Source organism: Haliaeetus leucocephalus, unplaced genomic scaffold, assembly GCF_000737465.1.
Source record: "Haliaeetus leucocephalus isolate CR32 unplaced genomic scaffold, Haliaeetus_leucocephalus-4.0 Scaffold142, whole genome shotgun sequence".
Taxonomy (NCBI): Eukaryota; Metazoa; Chordata; class Aves; order Accipitriformes; family Accipitridae; genus Haliaeetus; species Haliaeetus leucocephalus.
In genome coordinates, this window is record NW_010972578.1 from 1,306,432 (window position 1) to 1,329,752 (window position 23,321).

A 23,321-nucleotide genomic window follows, 5' to 3' on the forward strand; every position below is an offset into this window, starting at 1 on the left:
GTAGCATACCACAAACAGTTTTGTGGTGACATCTTTAACCCCATCCAAGACAATTATAAGTTTTGGATAAGTCAGGTTTCATTGCCGCACTAATGCAGTCCCTCAGCCAGCACTCAGAACATAGTAATAAAATACAATCAATGACCACAATATTCTGTTTGGTACTTGCAAGCATGAATCCTGGGAGATGCTAGATAAGCTGGCAAGAATCTCAGGAGATGGCAAAGTTGCTCCAGACTTTGTACAATTCTGATTTCTAACTGAACTCTTACACTGATTTTAACCTTTGCTTTTTGAAGGGTTTTCTTCCATTTTTTTCTTCCACTGCTTTTGGCTCTGTCAGAGTGGCTGTATGAAACTAAGGATGCTGAAGGGAGTTGAGACAGAGCCTCCATATTTTTCCACTGAGTCAGACTGACAATACTCGTCCCTGCTCTTCATTTAAAAATCTGATTAGGTTGAACTGTGGGTTGTGACAATGTGACATCCAATGAAAGGTCAATCTTTTCTCTAAATTCTGCATAACCTTGTCATGACAGAGTAAAACTGGATATGTTCAAGCATACAAACATCATGTCTTTCACCTATTTGGCTTATCCAAAATAGGGCAGAATTGCTTTTCCACATAACCAAATCCCTCTGTACAAATATTTTGAGTAGGAAAACAGCCTCAAGACAAACTCTTTTTACTTAGGTCTGGTAGTGTTTTCTCCCTCTAAAGGATACTGGGATTTGACCTCAGGTACTAAATACATCACTGATAAGTGGGAAAGAGACAGGAAGGAAAAGGGGGAATTTGTGGAATCAGAATTACCCCTCTGTAAGTATAAAAGTGAATAAAAAAGTATCTGACAGTGAAACACACTCAATTTGAAATTCAACTTAAATACTTACCCTGTGATCTTAGTAGCATCTCTTAGAGCCATAGGAATTTAGAGATACCCCAGAAAAATGGGCCCATGCTGCCTCCCTGCAAAGAAACACTGAATGTCAGGACAGAAACTAAATGATTATTTTTCAAACTCAGTCTATATGTAACATCACAATTACTAGGAAAGCATTTGCTAGTTATTGCTGAGTCAGAAAGAAAAGCAAGTGTGACATGATGTAAAACTGCCTGTTGAAATTAAGGTGTACATGGATTTGCTTTTAAGCTCAGCATGCTTAGGAACTCTGTAGTTAGGGCAGAGTAAAATCCTCTGGGAATTATTAGCCAACATCACAATAGCCAACCTTTTCTTGATTGACTGGGTTTCTGAGGCTGCAGCAGAGCAAACAACAGCATTTTCCTGTATTCTGATTTCCCCTTGCAGTTACAAATGGGTATGTGGGGGTGAGGACACGCATCCTAGTGAAACCTCTTGGTGCCTAATAATGGATGTTTCTATATACAGGCAAGTGGTATCCTATTATTCTCTACATCCTCTGTGCAGGGAGAGGGGAAAGATAGACTATCAGGAAAAAAAGTTTGTATTCATTATTTCTTGGCCTTAAGAAAATGTGCCCATCAATCCATCAAAAACGAATTTTATTCTGTAATATTAACGTTTAAGGCTATGCTCTTCTGGCGTATTGATTCTCCATAGGCAGAAGGATTCTGAAATGGAAACAATTTTAGAAATGTAGTTTTCAGTTTCCTTAATATTGTATGTTCCTGTTATGAAAGAAAATGGCTTTTCCTTCACCCTTCTCTCTTTCTGTACTATATATATTAGTCACAGGAAAGTGGGCCAAGTTTATCTCATGTACAAGCCCAAGGACCTTACGTCTCTCTGAAATTTCCACAACCAGCTTGTTTCTTAAATAATTAAATGCCTTCACGTCTTTATTTATAAATATTGCAATAAAATCCTGGCCCAAATTCCGGATTACAATCAGGATTTCTTTTTTTATTTTTCATAGAGCCTCCCCACACAGGGCAACAACTGAGTCAGGACATCAGTTAAACATATGTTTCACTTGGACTGTGCCCATAAGAATTTAAGCATTTACTACTTATAAAAGATGGAGTTAAACATGTGCTGAAAGCTTTCCTTCATTTGTATAATTGGGGGATGTTTGGGCAATGGAAAGGTGAATCTTCAACTGCTTTGGAACCAAAATCTTGTATTAGAATGAGCGCTGGGGATGAGTGTTGGAGAGCGTTACGGAATTCTGGGGAACTAAATTCCAGACCTCTAAAGTTGAGGCTGGAATTGCGATGGCAGCTAAAATCTCCTCACATCTCTACATCTGGTGCCTCTATATCGTGGCTAACATACATGAATGCTTCCACTGCCAGTGCTTCTAGTGTGTGACGTGGTTTGAAATCTGTTTTTCCCTATTGGGGAACAGAAGGTTTGGGTCTCCAGCTCTGTCAGTTTGACACCTCTTGACAGAACAGACCTCCCTCTTTGGCACTGTGTTTCTTAGCTTTTCTGTCAAACATCTCTGGCTTTTTGAGGAAAGAAATCACTTAATTCATTATGGCTGAAATACAGTCCTCTACAGATTGCCAGCATATGATCTGTGCAACCCTAGGGCACTGTCTGCCAGGATCTAACACAGGGCCTTCAAAGAGGACTTGGGAGACATTTTAGAGGTGAACGGATCTTGTTCTGGACCACTGCCTACAAGAGAACTTCAGTGCAGGGCAACAAAATGCACATGAAATAATATCACAGATTTCGTCCAATACACTGTGATTTATATAGCAGTTACTGATAACCCACAGAAGGTCTCTAAGCATGGCTTACCATGGAAGATCATGTAAACAGGAACACTTGATAGACAGCTGTCCTCTTGAGCCAATAAAAAGAACAAATGTAGTTTGTTTATAAACTCTGCAAACATGAGATCTAAATGGCATTAAAAGAAAAAAAAAAGGCCTATTTATAAACTCTGCTTCCACACTCAATAAAAGTCTGCAGGCTAAAAGTGTGAAAAGCCTTCCACCATACGGGTTTGCAAAACACATGGAAAAATAAAGATGTGTGTGTTTACAGAAAATATCCCAAACTCTCAGGCTGCTCTCAGCGCCCAGGCGATGATCACGGTTGACGGGTTCCATGGTGTCGCTGTATGACTCGTTATGTCAAGCATCCATCTTGGCTCAAAGATTTCATACATCTCTGCCTGCATATCGCTGCTGTGATTAATTCTGTAATTCACAGGAAGAGGAAGTGCTGTGTAGACAAGGCAATAAAAGTTAGGTGAAAGGAAAACTGGTTCCAGCACTACTTCTGCAGTGCTGTGGGAAAACACGATTCTTTACATCCATCTATTAATTGTGGTCGGCACCAAATACATATCTCTGAAAACTTACTCCAAGGTGTAATTGTGCAGTTTTGAAACACCACACAGTCTCACACAGCTTCCCAATTTCTCCAGCTCAGTCACCAGACAGATCATGGTACAAAGCAGCTCCTTAAAGTTTAGCCTTTTAGTCATGTAGTGGTGCTGTGAGCAAGATTAGACACTGAGTTATCCACAGTCCATTCCTGTATGCTTGCTCTGGAGCTCACAGAACAGTTTAGGGTGACTTCTGTTTCAAGGGTGACCCATGTTTCCACGTCATTTTTTTCGCATCTATGCTTGGCATTATTTCAGAAGGTAGGTTGACCACATCTAAGTTAGAGACATGATTGGGAAAAGGCAGAGCAGCAGAAGAGACACCAATTAAAAAAAGATGCAGATTTACATCAAAGGATCTGGGAGCTTAGAAAAAAAAGTCTTCTCATTCATGACAGAAATAAAGCAGTGCCCTTTTCAGTGTCTGGACTGTGGAGTAATCTTTGTCCACCAAACAAGTTTGCTATGGCTTCTTTTTAAAGCAGGTTTTGTTATGGGCTGTTCTTCACTTAACTGAGATATGTTAAAGTCAAGACAGATGCCTTATTGGGACAGCTCTCAAAGAACCGATTTAGCCAATGTTAATGAACAGTAATGCCTGATGCTTAATCAGGAGAGTATTATAGGGGGAAAACCAATGCAGAAGAGATGTGTATTTAACGTATGCCAAGTGATTAAGTGGTGATTAAGCAGGGGTTGAAATTCTGAGCTCTGGACTTTTAATAAAGTGTCAAATAAAGATTAAAAGGAAGAAGAAAGAATAGTCAAAGAAGAAACTCAGTAAGCTTCCATTTTATTACTGTCTTTTTATTCAGTGTAGGGTTCTTTTAAGTCCTATATATTTGTACTCTCACATAAAATCCTGTAATAGACATGGACATTTAGGATGCAATATTCAAACACACTTAATGGATTTGAAAGCCTGCCTGTTATCAGGTTGTTCTCCATGTTACCTAGCTTTGCAATGCATTAAATGGAAACCTAACTATTTACAGTTTCACTTTAAAATATAAATAGATAACTTTGTTACATTATTTGTCTTAGCTATATTAAAACTCCACTGCAAAGCATTTAGTAGCTTCACAAACCACTGAACACATTCTGCAGATTTTATTCAGCTTGGATAACAATTACTTGGGAAAGTAGCATTACTGAAGTCAATGGGCAGAGGCATCGATGCTGCTGTGCCATGAATATGGCTCATGGAATCAAAACCTGTGGTAGCCAAACTACTTTACTGACTCCAGAGGACTTATTAACATGCGGTGGAAGATCTCAAGGTGGTCCTACACTCCAGAGCTAATGATTCATGCCAGGTATTATCATCATGCTTCGAGTGCTGTTCAACTGCAGTCCCTCTTGTTAGATGCAAAGGATTTCATTTCTCGATAGCACCACATAAGTTTTAACTCTGCTTTTGGACAGGCAGAAGTGGTAGGTACCTTAAACCAGAGTGAGGGAGTAAAAGTTCCCCTTCACGAAAAAGAAAACTATGAGAAGTAATAAAATACCTTCACGTTTTTCCTCAGCCTCAGGACTGAACAATCATGGGGGCTTGAAAAAACAGGTTCCAGCTACCCTTGCATTGGTGTAGTACTCTGAGTTACTGTGCAAAGGTGGCAAATTACTGCTCAACAGTCCATGTGCAGCTGCTTCACAGCGCTTCCCAAGTGTTCCACTGCAAAGGGAGAGGAGGAATATGAAGCATCTTCTCCCAAGTGATGCTCCTTAGCCTGGGAACTGCTGTGGTAAGGTGATGAATTTACCATGAGGTTGCCATGCCAAGTGGACTCTGAAGGAAACACCAGCTGCAACTGAGGTTGTAGAGTGAGTTGGAGAAGAAATTAAAGGTTTCCTCAATTAATTGATTTTTCATGTTTAGAGTATTTCAGAAGACAAAACAAACAAAGAAACAAAAAAACCAAACAAAACCAAAAAACCAACAAAACAAAAAATAGAGAAAAAATTGGTATTTTCATCATCTGGACTTTAAATTATCATGATCATTTTATCAATACTTAGTTTCTGCAAATAGTCTGCAGCTTATATCTTCGCTGCTCTTACTGTAGCTGAGGACTGATTTTTAAAAGGTTTGAATTGCCATAATGAAAATCAAATTCAATGAAAGTGAAGGTAGCTCAGCACCTTTGAAGATCAGGCCATTATAAAGTTATTATGTCATAGCTGATGGCACTGGCTAAATCATTTCCCAGGTAGCATTACGCTGCAAATGTCCATGCACTTAACCCAGTGGTAGTTATATGCAGAAGTATTCTTTGGCAGAGAAAGAAATTAATCAATCCAGGTAGCAAACCTTTATGCTGTGTGGTTTTCTACAAATTCAGAAAAGGCTGGACTGCAGAATTTTCCAGTAATACTCGTTAATTTTCATGAGTGTCAGGAATGGATGACTATAAACACCCTTATCATGCATTGAAATAGGTACTTTTTGAAGCTGTCTAGTTATTCTACTGTATTCCTTGCTTTTCAGCTAACTGAAAAAAAAAGATGCTTTCTCGAACATGGGGAATCTTATCTTTATTTTATTTCTTACACTAAACTTACCCCTTGGGGTTGCAGAAGGTTTCAACCTACCTTCAGTCTGAAAAGTGGGGAACTTGCCTCTACAACTAATGAAAAGAAATGCCACAGTGGCGCTCTGCCAGGTCTGGTTGAAGCCAAGCATAACGTTTTTCTAGCAAGAATGTTAAATGAGAAACAGTGCTTATCATCATCTTGAGGGTCTTCCTTTCCACTTTTGACCATTCACATCTCCTTATATTTCTTTTCTGTCACGATCTGGATCAAGCAGATTCCAGCATTTGCTTACTGGAACTCACAGAAATCACTTTTTTTTAAGGGGTCTTTAGATAAACTATTGACCAGTCTGCCTCTAATCCAAGATCAGATGGAAAAGAGATAAACAAACACAGACTTGGTTACTAAGAAATTGATAATTGCTTATCCATAAATTCTCTAAAAAAATGTGTCTTTCATCTTAGTAGTTAGATCCATTTTTCTATTCTTTGCAACTGCAGTCCTGCAAACTTTCTTTTGATGAAAACTCGCTCAGCTCATCTTGACTGCTTGTCTTCTACAGCTGGGGATATATACGTAACACTGCAGTGGAGTGAAATCAGAGGGAAAAAAATGGTTTACTGAACATAGCAAGAATATGAAGAATGTTACCTTTGCCTACTCTCATTGCTGATTCCTGTTGCTCCTTTTTTCCAGTCAGTTGCTCTCACAGGACTATGCATTTTAACAGAGGGAACCACTGCCATTAGAGTCTTGAGTATTCTCTCTGGTCTTAATTTTGGACACTTTGGGGGATTGTATTCATGCTCTCCCATTGGAAATGGCTTTTTGAAAAACTCTGTGCCGAGTTGCTTATTACATTCATGTAAATCAGCCAGAGGTGAAACCTGTGGACACTGGCAGAGACATACCCTCTGCTTCATCTCCCATTGCCACTGCCTGCCCTGCAGTGCTGGGCACTATTATCAGGAGAGACTTGTTTGGATAAGCAGATGCCACAATGTAACAGTCATAGCCCATTTACAAATCCAACACAGGCAGCTTAACATAATAATAATAATGAAAAAAAATCAAACATAAAATAATGGGAAAATATGTGTATTGTTTGCTCTGTTTGACATCATAAAAAAGGTGCACACTTGGGATGTTTATGCCCCAGATTGTTATTTTCTGATAATGTACCTGGTTAAAATAAAGTTTTCCCTCTGGATGCATACATAACGCTTAGATAAGAACAATTCACAAAATCCTATTATAGTGCTGCTGTACACAAACACATTTTCGGATGCTTCAGATAATATCAGGTACATATATACAAGAGGAAAAGGTATTTCTAGGAATACCATTATTGGTGGCATATCTGTTTAAGTTTCCATATGCACTAGTGGCTCTTTCTTTGAGGCAGACACTAAAAACATCAAAACATACATTTGATTTTTTGAACTGACATTCTTTTTTAAACAAACAAACACAAAGTTTTAGTATTCTGCTTCCCCCTTAGCTACTGTGTTTCCTTCTTTCTCCCCAGAAACAAAATAATCACCTCTAGATCTCCAAGGTACTCTATTACTTTAGTATACTTTTAATCCCATCCAAGAGGAGGAATGCATGAAAATTTTGAACTGTCAGGAAATAAAAACTGTAACTTTTTCTTGCCTTTTAATAGATATTTAAATAAGTAAAATCTTACTCTCTGGGAACCGCTGTTTTATTGCTGTTGCACAACCCTGAATGACGCTTCCAGTTCCTTACCCAGCACTGGGGAAACCAATAGCCACGTTGTTAAACCACTACTTCTGTCTTCCTACAGACTGCACTGTAATGTTTAAATCCACCATGGACTTCTTTTGTGACCCCATGCAAACAGTTTAATCTATCTTTGTCATCAAGACATGGGGGCAGTCTTGAAGAAATTTCTAGGTTTGCCTCTGGTTTCCATTTGGCAAGTCATTTCTCTCCTTGTGTTTTTGTTTTCCCAGCTGTGCCTAATAAATCTGAAACCAGTACTAAAGGGCATTGAGATATACAAGCCTACAGCAGAATGCTAGAGGGGGAGTGCAATCACTGCTTATCCTTGAATACCTATAGATAGCATTGGAACATATTCTTAGCAGAATTTACTCTGGGTGGTTAGTAGTTTGCTGGGAAATTTTAAGATAACTTTGTAATTGTTTTAAATCTCCTATGTTTAAAATAGGTTTAAAAGTATCTGGGTGTGTATTTTACTAAAATATTCTGGCTATTCAAATATTCAAGCTAATTAAAAATAGTCCACACTGGTCCTATTTCTTTCATCCAAGAATCGGCTGTACATGTTAAAGGAGATAATACCACAGGCTACAGAACAGCCAGTATTATATGAAGTCTAAAAATCAGCTTTTATAATTATAACATGTTTTAGCTTTCACTGTCTTCAGCTATACTTGGCAATATATTTATAAACATTGAATATTTTATAGCACTTATGGAAGAAAACACTTTCAATAAGAAAATCATTAACATCTTTTTAGTAGATTTAAACTAGAGCTTAAACTAGAAATAATGTAAGTATTACATTTTGTGCTTTGCATAGAGTATTTTATAAAAGCCTGTAATTGGAAAGTTGTAAATGCAATGCAGTTGTAAAGCTAGGAACCATTTGGTCAAGAATCAAGCAACTAACATGAATGTCTCCTCAAAGAACAAGACTTCTTGTACTAGACATCCAGCTGGTATAGACATTATCATAATCTCACAAAAACAGATTTTATAAAATATGCTTTAGAAAGAATCCTGACTTTCAAAAATGTAAAGAGCAAAGAGGAATGTAGGGGTATGCTAACAGAATATATCATAAACAGCTCTCATTCCACATTCTAAAAGAACTTCTTGTTGAAATCAAATCAAAACTTCCTGATGATTTCTTATTGAACACATTTTCTTCTAAAAGTGCTCTAAGCTTTTGAACTTGAAGAAACGTATATTTATGGCTTGAAAAGGCTCTGGAGGAGAAGGTGATTACTTCTGTACTACTTGTGTTTTCTCTCAATCTTATAGATGCTTTTTTTTTGATCTCCTGATAACCATGAAAGAGTAAAATTCTTCTGAGATATCTATCTGTAAATATTAGATTTTAGTTTGTACATGATATGAGCCTAACCTGTAGCAGTAACTGAGGCAGTCATTGTAAAATAAAAATGTGATTCATTTTACCACATTTTACTACCTAACAGAAAGGAGTCTAATCTCAACTAGCCTCATAGGCTCCCCCCGTAGTGAGTACAGGAATACTGATGCTTTCATCCCTTATGTTTGTCATTTAAGATGTGTGGCATATAAAATGAAGCCAACCAAAGCACGATCTTCTGCAACTACCTATCTGACAAGGAGGACATCTTAACTGACCAATTCAAATGAGATGCAAAATTTACACAGCTGAAGACAAGAGAGATGAATCTTCCAGCAAGTCAATAGGAAAAAGTTGATATCTTCATAGGGTTCTTTCTGAGCAGAGGTTGTCTCCAGCTAACTTAAACACCTAAACTGACATAGACATTACCTTTCCCTGACAGCCTTCAAAGGCTTATTTCTTTCTTTCGAATAGAGAAATGAGAGACTGTTCAGTGTGTTGCTTCAGGAGGCAAACAAATTTAGGGACATGTAAAGTTTAGTTGCATCATCTTTACTTATGAAGCTTAAAGAAGCCTTGTCTGGCCTCATGGACAAAAAAAGGACTCTAATAGTGTAGTTTGGCTGGTCATTAACAACAGGAAACCTTAGAAATATAAGACCGTATACTGTTATATAGTGTCTACATAGTGTATACCTGTAGTTGTTTAGCACTGGAGGTACCAATTAAGGTATATCTATTCTGAAGATCAGGCTGATGAGAGCTTGTTATACTCATTGCTGAGGCATAGCAGCAGTGTATTGCAAAATTGCACTACTGAACAAAATTTAACATTCCTTCTCAGTACTGCTTATTCATTTAGGCTTTGTGGTTTTTAACCAAATTATTACATGTTCTGATCAACTTAGCAGAAAAGTTGAATTATTCTTCTTGCTTGCGACTTATGTTATAGCTATAGCCTTTCTTATGAACTGAAAAAAAAAAAAAAAAGAAGCTAAATCTTATGCATACAGCTTACGAAGGAAAACAGCAATGTTTTTTTCCTGGTCATTCGGTTTGGAAAGCCCTCTTAAAGACCAACTCTTAAAAAGACTTTTGTGAGAAATGGAAGACTGTTCCTTACTCTTTTATAGAAGGGAAGTTCACTGCAATTTACTTGAAGCAGAGTTTCAACTTGTATTAAGGTTTATGAAACTAAATGGCCTGAATAAATGCAAAAAGTTAAAACCTTGCCTTGAAAAGAACTCTGAGTCATTCTTACCAGATACACATATATACGAAAGCCAGTTAGAAGTGTACTACATACGCATTAAATCGACTGCATAGTCCTGAGCTACGTTTCTAAGTCCATGGAGGTGTTAAGGAGTGGATGAGAAGAGCTAATTATGAATCCAGCCAAGCCTGAAAGAGATGCACGTTTTTTCCTTGCCTAAAGTAAGAGAGAAGGTTATAAAATCCTCTGAAATAAAGAGACAGGTCTCCTTCTGCTCAGCTTTAAAGTATGGCCAGCAGCTCTTCCAGTTTACTCCTGGGAGTTTGCAGCAGCCGGAGGCCTAAGAAGAAGGACTGAGAACGAAGGACTGTACAACTTGACATAAAACAGCAGTATTCAATAACTCAGCATTATTCCTACCATGTGATGACATCACTGAGATGACATTAAAAGAGGTGATGTGCAGCTGGGAAGTTTTGCCACACAACTTAATTTAAATGATCTTTGAACAATTTTACCAGGTTGTTGAAATGCTATTGTCTTGTAAATGGCTGAGGGCTTCTACTCTTGAATGCCAGTTTTTTTAGAATATATATTCCTGGAGAGGACACTGAGGCTAAAATTTGGTAAACAAAGATAAGTAATGGGATTTAATACAGATTTAAGGTTCTTGATATTCATTGATTTGCCTGTCTCAAGACAACTGCGTGACTGGCTTCTTTTGATTAACTGACTTAAAGGCTTTCTTTGGTTTCATAGGATTTATTTAAGATTAGTCACATTTGCCCACTTATAAATTGCTTAGCTTCTCCATGATATACCAAATAGGATTCACCAACTCTTTAATGAATTTTGCCCATCTATAAATTATTTTAATTACCTGTGATACAGTATTACTTGTCTGCTACTAATTTTGATAATAGAGTACTTGGTTCCCTCAAGAGTCAGCTGACTCTCCAAGGTGTAATATCTTTCAAAAACCCTTTAAAGAGAAATATGCAGGAGACTGAAGTAATCACTGTTTGTGTACTGTTTTGTTTTTAATTTAGTTCCCTTTTTCTGACAATAAAATGATCATAGCAAAGAATCATCTATTTCTTCTTTTTTTGCCTTTAATTATGACATGACAAAGAACTCAGTTTAAGAGACTAAATGAAGATAATCAACCCTGATTCACCATCCAGAGAGTCAGATATTAAGATTTAGCTTCTACCTTTTATAATTTCTTCAGATTATAAATAGCCTACAAGTTTTTAAATAAAATGAAATGGCACTCAGTAACTTGAAATAACTCCTTCTAGCCTCACAGTATTATTAGCAACTAAGAGTACTTCGTGGTCATCTTTAATTTGATTATTAGTTCTTGCTAAACAGGAGCTTTTTTTTATCAGGGATTTCTTTTCAGTTTGAGAAATGGGCAACTGCAAACTGGCATGTGTGACACAATATCAAGCAAATTGGAAGGAACTGTAATCAAGAACAGAACTGGCAGACAAGTAGATTGATATAACGTAATGTGAAAGAGGCAACACAACTTTTATAGGAGGTAGTTATCCCTTACAATATTTATTAGAGTGCTTTTAAAGAGTCAGCAAGCATATGGATGAAAGCGCACTTGGATTTTCAGAAAGTCTCTTACCAAAGGCTTGGAAAGAAACTAGGGTATTGCAGAAAGAGATAGGAAAGACATTTCTTGGATTAATAACTGCTTAAAGAAGTAGATGTGAAGTGTAGGAATAAATGGTCAGTTTTCTTATTGGAGGGAGGTGATCAAGGGAGTCCCACAGAGATCCTTTCTGTTGCAGTGGAAACAAAATCTGTTGATGGCTTTGAGGTAGTCAGGGTAATAAAAATAAATCTGACAGCAAAGAGCACAGCCCTCATGATGCTGAATGATCAGGCAACAAAATGGCAGGTGAAATTCAATGCAAAGTAATGAAAAAGGGGGAGAAAAACCCTAACTATACAGACACTGCACTAGGCTGTCATGTCTCAGAAAAGTGCTCTGGGAAGCACAGCAAAAAGTACCACCAGCACATCAGCATATTGCTCAGCAGAGGTAAAAAAAACCCAAATAAACAGAAAACATCATTATGCCATTATCAATATAAAGTGCACCTATGTTCTGAGTCCTGTGTACATTTCTGTCTCCTCTCCACTCCAGGCTAAGAAAGGATGTAGTAAATAAAGAAGGGAAAGAGAAGGGCAACTAGAAATGGTAAAAGCTGTGAAAGAGGTTTTAGGTTTCTGCCTTCTGATAAGGCAGTTATGGTACAGATGTACCATGCACAGATGGGAGGTCCCAGTTGACTGGAGGTTAGCAAATGTGACGCCCATCTACAAGAAGGGCCAGAAGGAAGATCCAGGGAACTACCGACCTGTCAGTCTGACCTCGGGGCTGGGGACAGTTATGGAGCAGATCATACTGAGTGCCATCACGTGGCATGTACAGGACAACCAGGTGCTCAGGCCCAGTCAGGATGGGTTTGTGAAAGGTAGGTCCTGCTTGACTAACCTGAACTCCTTCTATGACAAGATGACCTGCTCAGTGGATGAGGGAAATGCTGTGGATGTTGTCTACTTAGACTTCAGTGAAGCCTTTGACACCATTTCCCTCAGCATTCTCCTGGAGAAACTGGCTGCTCATGGCTTGGATGGGCGTGCTCTTTGTTGGTGTCGTGGTTTAACCCCAGCCAGCAACTAAGCACCACGCAGCCCCTCACTCACTCCCCCCCCATCCAGTGGGATGGGGGAGAAAATCGGGAAAAAAGAAGCAAAACTCCTGGGTTGAGATAAGAACGGTTTGATAGAACAGAAAAGAAGAAACTAATAATGATAAAGATAACACTAATAAAATTACAAAAGGATTGGAATGTACAATCGATGTGCAGGGCAATTGCTCACCACCCGCTGATCGACACCCAGCCAGTCCCCAAGCGGCGATCCCCCGCTCCCACTCCCCCCAGTTCCTATACTAGATGTGACGCCACACGGTATGGAATACAACGTTGGCCAGTTTGGGTCAGCTGCCCTGGCTGTGTCCTGTGCCAACTTCTTGTGCCCCTCCAGCTTTCTCACTGGCTGGGCATGAGAAGCTGAAAAATCCTTGACTTTAAACATTATTTAGCAACAACTGAAAACATCAGTGTTATCAACATTCTTCGCATACTGAACTCAAAACATAGCACTGTACCAGCTACTAGGAAGACAATTAACTCTATCCCATAAAAAACTGACTGGATGGCCAGGCCTGAAGAGTGGTGGTGAATGGAGCTAAATGTAGTTGGCAATCAGTTACAAGTGGTGTTCCCCAGGGCTTAGTACTGGGGCCAGTTCTGTTTAATATCTTTATCAATGATCTGGACGAGGGGATTGAGTGCACCCTCAGTACCTGCAGACAACACCAAGTTGGGTGGGAGTATTGATCTGCTCGAGGGTAGGAAGGCTCTACAGAGGGATCTGGACAGGCTGGATGGATGGGCCGAGGCCAATTGTATGAGGTTCAACAAGGCCAAGTGCCGGGTCCTGCACTTCGGTCACAGCAACCCCACACAGCGCTACAGGCTTGAGAAAGAGTGGCTGGAAAGCTGCCCAGCAGAAAAGAACCTGGGGGTGCTGGTCGACAGCCGGCTGAATATGAGCCAGCAGCGTGCCCAGGTGGCCAAGAAGGCCAGTAGCATCCTGACCTGCGTCAGAAATGGTGTGGCCAGCAGGACTAGGGAAGTGATTGTTCCCCTGTTCTTGGCACTGGTGAGGCTGCACCTTGAATACTGTGTTCAGTTTTGGGCGCCTCATGACAAGACAGACATTGGGGTGCTGGAGCACGTGCTAAGAAGAGCAATGAAGATGGTGAAGGGTCTAGAGCACAAGTCTTATGAGGAGCGGCTGAGGGAACTGGGGTTGTTTAGCCTGGAGCAAAGGAGGCTGAGGGGAGACCTTATCGCTCTCTACAACTACCTGAAGGGGGGTTGTAGTGAGGTGGGTGCTGGTCTCTTCTGTCAGGTGGCTGGAGATAGGACGAGAGGAAATGGCCTCAAATTGCGGCAGGGGAGGTTTAGGTTGGACATTAGGAAAAATTTCTTTACTGAACGGGTTGTCAGGCATTGGAACAGGCTGCCCACGGAAGTGGTTGAGTCACCATGCCTGGAGGTATTTGGAAGTTGTGTAGATGTGGTGCTTGGGAACATAGTTTAGTTGGTGGACTTGGCAATGTTAGGTTTACAGTTGGACTCATTGATCTTAAAGGTCTTTTCTAACCTAAATGATTCTAAGATTCTAAGATTCAGGGTGAAAACCCTGAGTGACATGGAGAATGGAAAATGAGCATGAATTCTCAATGTTTCTCATAGTATTGGACATAGAGGGCAATAAATTATATGATCAGGAAAAAAGATTCAAACCTTTACTAAGCATCAGAAATACAAGTTAGTTAAGCAGTTACCAAAGACTATAACAGTATGAAGCTATAAATCCTTGCATCTAACTCATGCAAACATACATGTACCTGTCCCTATAAAGTATGATGGTGACATATTTTCCTTTTCTGCACAAATGCTCATAATACGTACATAAGAATAATATCTATCTATTGAAATGCACACTTGCTGGGTGTCTCTGTTTGTACATGCATGTATTTATATTGGGTCTATCAAGGAAAGATTCAGTTCCTAACTTCAGCAACCCTCTGAGGTATGTAAAGCAGGGATTTCACTGGATAGAGAACGCCAGCTTCTGCTACTGGGAGAAAAGGGCTCTTCTTTTTTATTCTTCTTTAGTTTTGAGTGACATGCAGGAAAAAGATGCAATGAGCCAGACTGCAATCTCCCTCCCCCCAAGAAAACCCAGAGCTGACAGACCAAAGCCAGCCACGTCATTCTGTGTACAGCAGCCAAGCCGAGAGCAGACCCTTGCCACATGAAGTTTGATGAGAGTTTGCCACCACAGAGCTTCTGGAAGAAGAGATTACAGTCATATGACTTAAACTCTGAAAGTTTCTGACATTTAATATCAGTAATTAAGAGTTCAGATTGGTGGCTGAATCAATAACCCCATGCAGTTATTGATCAGAAACTGCTGCCCTGCCAATCACGGAGCACAGCTGACCTTATGAAAGCTGATCTCTGCTTCTAGCGCTGTCCCCGTACCACCTCCTTATGGCCTACGTGCCTCAGAAGTGCTTAAAAAGATGTGCAGATGCTGTCATCAGGATCTGCTCTGACAGGGGGCTACCGGGGCACTCAGCAGCCGCTGGCTGCTGCAGCTTGCTTGGGTACAGAAAAATCTTCCTAGGTCTGCAAGGCAGGACCACTGGAGAGGCACTGCTTCCCCCACGGACCGACCCGCCTCTCAATCTGCCACCTCTCCCCTGCCAACCCAGAGCAGCTGTCCCCTCTCCCCAGACTGAGACAGCACAATCCTTCCTCTCCCACGTGTAAACACTAAAGTGCTTGAGGCACCCTTTGCAGCCCAGGAAACTTCACACACTGTGGGATGAAACCTCGCTACCATCCCTCCCCACCAATCGCCACCGGGCAAGCATCACTGGGCACCACAGGGCGGCACCACACAACGACCTGTGGATGGGTGGCACTTACCTGGGTGTGGAAAATGCATTTAGATGGAGAAGCAACCCACTGAAAAGTTCAGCTGGGCACCAGGGTGATTTTTTTCACCCAGGGATCTCTAATGGCTTCTATAAGCAAGGCTTTAGATTTTATTTCCCATCTGAAGTGCAGGAGTAGCAGTAAAGTTGCTATCTGGCAGTGGTTAAAAAATTGATATACTATTACTACTGCTAAATATTAATATTAATATTCATGATAATAATAAACTATCAATTAATGAAGTATCATAATATTTTATAAAAGCAGTCTTTTTTCCAAAGAAAATATTGAATTTTCATTCATCAAGAATAATTCGCTGGAATAACTCCTTTCCCCTCCCTCCTCCCCCAGCTATTATATCAACAAACATAAACACCTTCATTCACAAACCTTTCTCTTGGGCTGTGTCCGCCACGGTTAGCTGTGTTCAGAGAGTCTTGTCCCTTAGTATCTCTTCTCTCAGCATGTAGAAGCTCTAAGGTGCAATAGGAAATGTAGTTCTACCAGACAATTCAACCAATGAAGGAAAATGAATGCATGGAGCAACTCATAAAACCTGTGAAGCCTGTGACTTCCATGAAACACCCAGGGGACAGTCTAATCAAAATATTTCAAATCTTCATTTTTAAAAAGTTGTAAAACTTTTGCAGAAAAAAAAAACCTAACAAAGCAAAACCACAAAGCCCAGCATATGAACTATTTTTCTTACCAGCTTCAGTAGTAGCAAAAGGATCTTGCCATCTCTGCCATTTCTGTCACTGTCACCTGCCAAATGGCTCCCAGTCAATTAGTGGGGAGTTTTAAAAGATTCACAAGTCAGTGTTCAGAGTCTTCCCACTACTAAATAACATGCTTTGTCTTCTCTGCGTTGTGCCATGTCCATGAGAGGCATGTGACAGTATTTCACATCCTCCTTCACACAATGCTTCTCTACAGCCTGGTTTAATACTTGGCCCTGAAGGAGGATTAATAGTTACTTAACTTTTTGGACTAACGGCGGTTAAGTATTTTTAGACTTGGAGATATCTATAGATCTGGATTTTGGTCTTTAGAGATATTAATGTCACATAAGGGCTTAGATTTTAAAAGAAATTTTGATTAAACTTTAAATTAAGAAATATCTGCAGAAGCAGGTGTCTGCGGAAAGCAGGGAAGAAAGGCACGCACAAGGAACAACACTGGTTATCTGCCCTTCTCTTGAGAAAGCTCCCCTCTGAGCTGAACCTTCTGAGATGGGACATGTACACTGTGCGCTTCCTTCAGCAGGGAGCTGGGAGCATTAGAAGCTGGAGGATGCTGTAAGTCTGCTCAATCAGCTAATGAAAATTAGCTCTGCTGATGTACAGACCAAGTTGAGTATGTTACTGGCTGAGCGCAGCGAGACTTAGCTATGGATGAGGAAAAGTCACAATGTTTGTCTCCACTCTATGCTGCCCAATTAAGCCCAGTCATTATGTTTATCCTAATTCAGCACTATGCTTCACGTTCCCTTGGCAGAGAATATGACATGCAGCAGAAACGCCTAGCAGAGAGGACTGGCTGATAAAGCTTTGAAAGTCTATTTCATAGGAAACACCTTCCTGGTATCTTGTTGGACTATATGACCTTTAAAGGTCCCTTCCAACCCAAACCGTTCTATGATTTTATGATCTCATCAGTCTAAACCAGAACCTTGATGTTCACTATCAGATACAGTCAGGCTAGCAAGCACTGTCAACATGGGGAAAACAGGTGTAAGTTGTCACTCACCTGAAGGCTGTTTCACCATACCACATTTTAAATGAGAGAAAGGCTGAACTTACACTTAAGACCTGAGACCTGGACATAAATGATTTTGCCATTTCTGTGTACCATAATATGCAAATGCTGAGATAAAATCCCTGCCCACACAATAAATAATTGGGGACAAGGGCTACAAAGTAGTGTTTCCATTTTTCTCAATTGTTTTCTCAGTCCCTACAGTACAGAATATTTCCACCATGGACACCAGGCATCCCATCTATCTCCAATTACCTTATGCTACTGCGGGCTTCGGGGAAGGAAAAGAAATTGCTTCGTATCACTTGAAAAAGACTGAGGATTAGAAAGCTAGTCACTATATTTCTGTGTAAATGCTTTCTTTTCTAACTTCTGGATAAAAGATGCCTTTCTCTAGCATGAGAATTTGTCAAATGTTTTGAGGATGTCTGTTGAAGGTGACTTAGATATGAAACAGGCATTCAGCTGTTTAGTATCCCCAGGAACCAGACTTTTTGGGCCAAGTCTAGGAACACATCTAGGTATCCGGTGACCTTTATATTAGTGAACGGGATCCTTCCAAGACTTCCAAGATCTCCAGGACTGAAAGAAGAGTTTCCAAAGTTAATTGTTTTCCCTTTCCTGCCAAAAATGACAATAGGTACTAACATCACCTGTGTTTGTTACACTCCTTTTTGTGCAGTGACCCATCTGGGACAAGAGATGGATGTTTCCTCCACTAAGCTTGCCTGGGGATAAGGGTGCTTTTGTCTTGGGTGGTAGCTGAGGCCTTGAGTCCACTCTGGATGAAGAAAACATGGTATTTCCAGGTGCCCATGTGAATGCACCAAATAAAAGGTTTTTCATCACATACTTTAATAACTTTCTCATCAAACAAGGAAACAGCTTGCACAAGAAAGATGCTGTGGAGTCATGCTTTTTGTTGGCAGTTTTGGAATTAGACACCTAAATTCCTTATAAGTCCTACGGGGCATGTCCAGACCTGTTATTGGTTCTGGCTATTACTTCCTTAGAAAGGTTCTGGCCAACAATGATATCATAGAATCATAGAGTCATAGAATCATAGAATGGTTTGGATTGGAAGGGCCCTTAAAGAACATCTTGTTCCAACGCCCCTGCCATGGGCAGGGACACCTTCCACTAGACCAGGTTGCTCAAAGCCCCATCCAACCTGGCCTTGAACACTTCCAGGGATGGGGCATCCACAACTTCTATGGGCAACCTGTTCCAGTGCCTCACCACCCTCTCAATGAACTTCTTCCTTGCATCTAATCTACATCTACCCTCTATTCAGTTTAAAGCCATTACCCCTTGTCCTGTCACTACATGCCCTTGTAAAAAGTCCCTCTCCAGCTTTCTTGTAGGCCCCCTTTAGGTACTGGAAGGCTGCTAGAAGGTCTCTCTGGAACCTTCTCTTCTCCAGGCTGAACAACCCCAACTCTCTCAGCCTGCCTCCATAGGAGAGGTGCTCCAGCCCCTGATCATCTTCACGGCCCTGCTCTGGACTTGCTCCAACAGGTCCATGTCCTTCTTATGTTGGGGGGCCCAGAGCTGAACACAGTACTGCAGGTGGGGTCTCATGAGAGCAGAGTAGAGGGGGAGAATCACTTCCCTCCACCTGCTGGTTATGGTTCTTTTGATGCAGTCCCGGATACAGTTGGCTTTCTGGGCTGCAAATGCACATTGTCGGATAATGTTGAGCTTCTCATCAACCAACACCCCCAAGTCCTTCTCCACAGGGCTGCTCTCAACCCATTCTCTGCCCAGGCTGTATTTGTGCTTGGCACTGCCCTGACCCATGTGCAGGACCTTGCACTTGGCCTTGTTGAACTTCATGAGGTTCACACAGGCTCACCTCTCAAGCTTGTCAAGGTCCCTCTGGATGGCATCCCTTCCCTCCAGCGTGTTGACCGCACCACACAGCTTGGTGTCATTGGCAAACTTGCTGAGGGTGCACTCAATCCCACTGTCCATGTCACTGTCAAAGATGTTAAACAGAACCAGTCCCAATACTGACTCCTGAGGAACACCACTCATCACTGCTCTCCACTTGGACATTGAGCCCTTGACCACAACTCTTTGAGTGTGACCATCCAGCCAATTCCTTATCCAGTGAGTGGTCCATCCATCTAATCCATGTCTCTCCAATTTAAAGACAGTGCAGGACAGTGTCAAATGCTTTGCACAAGTCCAGGTAGATGATGTCAGTTGCCCTTCCCTTATCCACCAACACTGTAACCCCGCTGCAGAAGGCCACCAAATTTGTGAGGCACGATTTGCCCTTAGAGAAGCCATATTGGCTGTCACCAGTCACCTCCTTATTTTCCATGTGTCTTAGCATAGTTTCCAGGAGGATCTGCTCCATGATCTTGGCAGGCACAGAGGTGAGACTGACTGGCTTGTAGTTCCACGGGTCTTCCTTTTTTCATATCTATGTGCTTTGGTAAGGTCTCTCAACAAAACCATGCCATTTGCATGGTTTCCCTTGCAAAGAAATTAGAAGGGATTCCCAAACAGGAGGAGCTTTCACTGAACCTCACTGAAACAGGAGGAAAGACTCAGGATTCAAAGGATGATCCAGACTGTGAGGGGGCCATAAATACTTGTTGTCCATGCTAAACCTTCTGCTGTCATATGCTCCTTGTTACCATTACCTGTGCTCAGGGAATGTAGCCAGCATGTGTGTGCCTCTACTTAAGCTGTGAATATACCTTAATTTTTTTGTGCAAACACACCCTCAGCTGTTCTGCTCCTCAGCACCCCATCTGCAGAGATGGAGATGACAACGCTTTCCCATCTCAGAGAGCCTGATAGTGGAGGCCTTCGTGATTTCAACAGATGGTGCCTTGGAATTTAGGGGAGGAAATCAGCTGGTAATGTGGATTTAGAGACCTACACACACTTCATTTCATGCATCACATTGGGACAAACCTCCTGATGCTTGTTCCTCAGGTTGGGAGCTTGCCCAGGGGAGGGCTGTGCAGATACTTCATTTCATACAGTGGCTGTTTCAATTTTAGCCCCTTTCCTGCACAGGGACAAATGGCTTAATTTTGCAAATAATGGCAGAATGCATCTAAGGCAAGACAATTTAGATGGATAGATTTTGGCTGATATTTAAGAACTGTAATAAATAATCTCCTCCTCACTCACGCCTCCCCCAGAAATCTACATACCTTTGTGCATATTTTATAACAAACCTTAATAAAGAAATAATCCAAAATGACACCTGTTAAAAAAAAGAATAACCCAAAAATGTAGGTTATTGAAATATGAGTGTAATATAGAAAAGATAGCAGTGCTGATATTAATGACCTATCTGTCTCCTGGTGCACTTAAAAAAGTCTCTTATGTATTTTATTTTATTTTTTTATTAGAAACTGTATCATTAGCTCTAAAGGATCTTACTGGGAAGGGCAGGGAGAAAGATCTGACTTTTTAAAAGCCAAATTCAGCTAGACTTTTTTTTCTTACTTCAAAAAAAGAAAGATTTTTCATAAACATTTTTTTCCCTCTGGCTGGAATATTAGGACAGTATATTAAATTCCCGCCCCCAATTCCACAAAAGGAAGACCCAGCTACATTTACATAATAATGTCCCTACTGTGCTTTTGACAGATGGGTTTCATCGACACAGACATAGTGTTAGGGGCTTAGCAATAGATTAAAAAAACAACAACAATACAGTGTAACATAATAAAAGTGTATTGTAATGTACATCATAACTTTTGGCCAAGGTTAAATATCCAGTTGGTGTATGAAAGTCGTATTCCATTAGACAAAATAGATGTCACACTGCAAAGCATTAAAGATGAGTTGACTGAGCCATTTGTTTTTATTTATATTACATTATATTTTCCTTGATTCTATTTATGCAGCGGGTAAAAAAAAAAAAAAAAAGAAATCCTTCAGTCCCCCTTGCTCACCTACACCACTGCACCACAATGTTATTGACAGTGAGTATTTCCATGTGAGGCTGCCCATGGCGCAGGGCACTTTGCAAAGCCACGAGATCCACCTGCTGTAGTTGCAGCACTCCCATGTAGAGATACCTGAGCAGGCTGCAAGCTCTTACACGGTTAGCAAGCCAGCCACAGCAGTCCCAAGCTCACCGAGGAACAACCTAGACCGCCAGTACAGCTCCGTCCACGTTGCTTCTGTCATCTCTGCAGCGCGAGCTGGTTCTTGCTCTGCTCTGCTTATGATTTCAGAGGCCAGAAAGGAGTTCGTGCTGCAGCTCACTAGCTGAGCTGCGTGAGATCCCAGCTGTCCCTACTCCTTGCTGTCTTGCCCTGAGCCTCACAGAATAAAGTCTTTTGTAATATAGGGACTCTTGGAAGATATACGCAGGTGAATTTATCAGGGTGGGATGTGTAGTGCTACCCCAGGAGTACCGTCCATTGCAGTGCTCACTCTGGGTCAATTTATAGGTGGGTCCTGTGCACTGTCCCTTCCTCACAACACCTCTGCAGCTGCCTCCAGGCCCTAGGAGATTCTCCAAAAGCCTCTGAAGAGAAAAGAGAGCAGCATGTGTCTTATTTTTATTGTTGTTGGTTCTTTCCCCTTTCCTCCCCCCTCCAAGCTCCAGCAAATTTGTGCCTTCCTTCAGTAATGGCTTTGTGCAGCTTCAGGATAAAAGTCATCCACCAAAGAGACAGAGCAGTTTTCTCTGCATGTCTCCCTGAAAGGTACTCTTGGTTGTGAGAGCTTCACAGCCTCTCTTTAATGTCAAGTTATATGGTTTTGGGGGCTTTCCCAACTCCATCAATCCCCCTGACGGCACAGACACTTTGAGTGGAGTGGTGAGGACAGAGCTGATAAACTGCAGCCTCCTCCGGTACTGGACTCTGTCCAACGAGACAATAATGCTCTCCCCAGGAAGCGGTTTATGCTCCGTATAAAAACATTTTCCCACCAGGAGGTGGTAGCCAAGATGCACATGGGGACGGGTGCCACGAGCGTCAGGTGAGGCTGACCTCACTGGTGACACCATCCTTTCCTTAGCAACCAGAGCGGAGGCGATGGTCTCCTCGTGGTCTTCCTCCCGTTGTCGTGACAACATCAGCCAGAGGGTCTCATCCTGCCTTGGAGAAGCTGTCATGACGCCCGAAGCAGCCCAAAACCATAGGAAGAACTGTAGTGGAAATCACTGAGAGAAGTCATTCACTAGAGAGGAAGGAGGAAGGGAAGGAAACGCAATATCTAATGATTTAGGAAGTGAATGGTGAAACAGGGAGCGGGTGCCCCTGCTCCCCATCACTCTAGGTTTCCATCAGTATCTGCCCATTGGGCTAAACGCAGTATGGCACAGGTAAAGGGAGTTCTCATGAGAAGAAGCTCACAAACAAAGGGAATAGACTTGTGCTAGAAGAAAGGAAATGGATTTCCCTGCTCCACGTGGAGGAGGCAGAGATGGACTCAGTCCACTCTCCTGTTTACACCTTGTGTCTGCAGAAGAGTGAGGAAATGAACCCTAGGTCCTCCGTAAGGCACAAGAAGTGGGTTCTTGCTTTTATTCCGCTTCCCATGAGCTCCAGAAATGAGGTTAAGTATTATCTGGGCAGGCTGGTGTTCCTTTTTCCTCTTCTGGTCATGACAGACAGAAAGAGAGGCTGTAGGAACCTGTCCAGTAAAACAAGTCATTGGGATGCATATGCATATGATGAGGTGGAGGCAGTATGTTTTATTTTCCCTTCTTTACTCTGTGTTATAAAGTATAAATGGTCACACAACCTTTTGGCTCTTTCTAGCCTCAAATTCTATGCTGCCA